The sequence below is a fragment of the Halyomorpha halys genome, unplaced genomic scaffold, assembly GCF_000696795.3.
Source record: "Halyomorpha halys isolate HHAL.00 unplaced genomic scaffold, Hhal_1.1 Scaffold472.1, whole genome shotgun sequence".
Taxonomy (NCBI): Eukaryota; Metazoa; Arthropoda; class Insecta; order Hemiptera; family Pentatomidae; genus Halyomorpha; species Halyomorpha halys.
In genome coordinates this window covers 231,826-235,324 of record NW_027111148.1, presented here as the reverse complement: position 1 = coordinate 235,324, position 3,499 = coordinate 231,826, and the positions used below count along the sequence as shown (strand labels likewise).

General features: G+C 32.3%; 1 protein-coding gene across 2 annotated transcripts in view; it reads left to right on the top strand.

Moving 5' to 3' along the window:
- The window catches only part of LOC106683202 (acyl-CoA Delta-9 desaturase), a 29,621-nt gene that overhangs the window by 14,467 nt on the left and 11,655 nt on the right, over nt 1–3,499 (top strand). The window contains exon 1 of one of the 2 annotated variants that reach the window (XM_014424512.3): nt 891–1,038. The exons of the other annotated variant lie outside the window; for it this stretch is intronic. The gene's annotated coding sequence lies outside the window, so the exon portion shown is untranslated. Of the gene's footprint in view, nt 1–890; nt 1,039–3,499 lie in introns of those variants that run through there. 2 annotated transcript variants of the gene reach the window in all.

Here is a 3,499-nt window from a genome sequence, read left to right as displayed (position 1 = left end):
TATATATATATATATATATATATAGAGAGAGAGAGAGAGAGAGAGAGAGAGCTAATATGTGATCCTGAAGGTTTTGTGTTTTAACTTGCTCATTTTAGGAACTACAGGTTTAATATGAAAAAATATTATTGTGTTAGAACGTTTAGGAGACAACGACTTTCAATATTACACTACGATCCATATGAACGGAATAGTAACCATAAAACCCAATTAATCAAGAAAATAATTAACAAAACTTCATACTTGTAGCGAATTCAATGCAATAACTTTACTACGATAAATGCCCTGATAGGATTCCAGAAGTCTTATGACTTGTGGAAGACTTAATGACTTAATTCTAAAAATCAAAATGATTTTGATACCCGAGGCGACAAATCTCGAAATATAACTTATTCATATCTCATATTTTTTTTTTTTACATTTCTGAAATAACTAAGATTGATACCCAAAAAATAGTCGTTCAAATCTCCGAAGTTCATTATCTACTTATGGCAGCGAACGAGGCCGCTATAAGGGATGCTATCAGAAATTGTATTTTATGACTACCACGTTGCATCAATATTTGCAATCATTAATGTCTCCTATATCTTTGTCTAACATATTATTAGATATAGTTAAACCGGTATAAAACAAAGCTTTATGGGAAAAAATATAATTTAGATTCGGAAAATACTACGAACAAAACAAAGATTTTTTTCAAACAGATGACATCGAATTTAACGCGTGCTAATCACGTTATATCGAAGCGATAAGAAAGGAGTGCCATCGGAAGGGTGGTTGACGGATACGTGCCAACATTTCGCCAGCGGTTCTCGACCAGCATCAGGCGATACCAGCTGAGTTGGAGTGGTGTGACTGGAGCGGCCAATAGGAAGCCGCCACGTCACCGGGTGGAGGGAGGGTTTAGTTCTCGAGTCGGCTGCCTCTCACCAGGTTAGTTGTCCTCTCTCGCCAACCGGTGTTTTTTATCACCCTTTTCTACAACCGTCAATTCTAGTCACGGATATTTATATTCGAAGCACACATCGCTACATTCAGGTAGGTCCAATTAAGATAATCAAGTAAATTTGTCAATCCATAACTCGTAAGCTAGTCTTATAGTGTACTCACAAACATCTAAGTATATTTCCTCTATGTTGGCTTATATTAAGTTTACCTATGTTAAAGTCCGTGCATACACCCTTAATTAAGTCTTGAACATTAACCGTTCCAAACAGAAGAAAACTTGACACTTGTCACATCACGCACTATTTTTCACAGATCCAAATTTACCTGCGTGTGATTATGTTCCGTTATCTGTATATTATATTACCAAATTCGAATCTCTCTTTCTAAATAGTTATATCTTATTATTGATTTATGGAGGTATCAAAGTGTGTCTAATATTTTCGATATACAATAGTGACTTATGCTCTCATAGTACTTAAGATAAAAGCTAATTTATAATTTTTATTTTAAGTCAATTGATGATTTTATATTTTTTTAATTATTACATCACATTATTATTTTGGGCATTCCTAAGAAAACAAAAAACGCGACAAGATGCAACAAAACCCAAAACAACAAAATTTATTTGCAGATACACCACTTTGGTTTTATATCGAAAATATGTTTCAAACTTGAGTTGTCACTTTAACTAATTATGTATTAACTTGTATTTTGATAGATTACTGTAGTCTTATTTAATATTAGTTGTAGTTGATGAAAATATCTACTGATACCACGGATCATATACCATCATCATTTATACTTCAGCAAAGTCAATACCAAATCAAGTTACTTGTTTAGTTAACACAGAGTAGTAAGTATCAATTGTTGATCAGTTATATAATTGTAATGCAAGTTTAAAGTTTTACTTGTCATTCGAAAGGCTCGTTTTTAGATTGCATCGATTTCGATAGATTTTTTTATCGAATAATCTGCACTAGATCTTTGCTTTTTGGATTTAATAATTATCGAAACAGTTAATCATATATGTTGATTGCAATATATCGAACTTGCGAGTTTCTCTCGCAACTTGTTTCCTAGCTTGGTATGTCAGCATAGAACTTTCTTTCTATTGAACGGAAAGAACCGGAACTACTATGCGGGATGCGCTACTCTTCCGGTTGACCGGTTTTTTTTTTTTGGTTTTTTTTAGAGTTCATGTAATTATTATTAAAATCTTTAATATTAGAAAATTCTTTTTGATTTTTTAATGATAAATATTTTAGTTCTATCTTTGTACTTTAATTAAAGTTTTTCGTTTTATATCTTCCTTACTCATCAGTTTGCAAATCGATTAAGCATTGTCATCGTCTGAGGTAATTTTCATCTTTGATTAGTAATAATGCAGCAATAAAACTAAAACCCCTAATTGAAGTTTGATTCACTGATGATCAAGTTATGAGGATAACCGGAACTAATGTTCAGATCCATATTTGATTTGTTAAACATCTAAATATTCCTTGTCTAGAGCAATTCATTTATCTATCACGTGTTAAGTCCTATAATAAAGATGATTTCCAGAGATAGAGACTTTTTTTCTTAATTCTTATCGTATTTCTAATGCCTTGAATTGTTAGTAAAAGAGATTATATCCTGACTGTAGTTCACAACTCTGCCTCTCCTGTAACAATGAGTCTGAAACTAATAGATTCTTTATAAATTGTTTTGAGACTTTTATGTCAAATTTTATGGTCCACTTCAAAAGCAAGGTGTTCGTCGTGCAGATTTAGCATTAGGTGTATGAGGAGACTTCGTTTTTTTTTTCTTAAAAAATAATAATTTTAAAACCACGTTTCCTGGCTATTTTAGTTATTTCGAATAATTCCTGTGTTCTTTCTTTGAACGGAATCACAATAGATTGCGTAGACAGTGAATACTATTCACCAATATAATTCCGTTCGTGCATTAATTCATAGGGATACTGTAGTAGTTAGTAAAATGAAAAAAAAAAGTTTTTTAGTTAACAGCTATAATGTATCATTAAAATTAATTCACTTAAGTTTTACTACGTCTATTTCCTTATTATTAGGTAATCATCTATTTCCTTAATAAGTTGTCCCTAACAGTTCGTCATAAAGTATGGAAAAGGGAACCTTACTCTGTACTTTATGACAGTATTGCTTGTTGTCTTCCTACCGAAAGCCACCACTAAAAACCGAAAAATGCCAATTTTTTTCTCCGCCAAGTAGCCACGTGGAGATAGGCGCTGGACTTATTTCTAACCTCAACTACACCGATTCTAATTCTAGCTGGTAGAAAACTAATGGATTTTGCTCGTCGGTGTATCCGTAGGGACAATAAGTAAACATGTTTACTTTACAAATTATTTTCGTTATTGTGGCACTACTGCCGTCCCCACTCCTCCCATCACCAACGGTCATTTTAGTTTTGACTGCCGTCAAAATAGGTATGCATTTTGTCTCATCATTTGATTTGTATTCTTTTTTCTTTTTACATCTCTTTATTTTTATTTTCTTTAATATTTCTTTTCTTATTTATTTGTTACTATTAC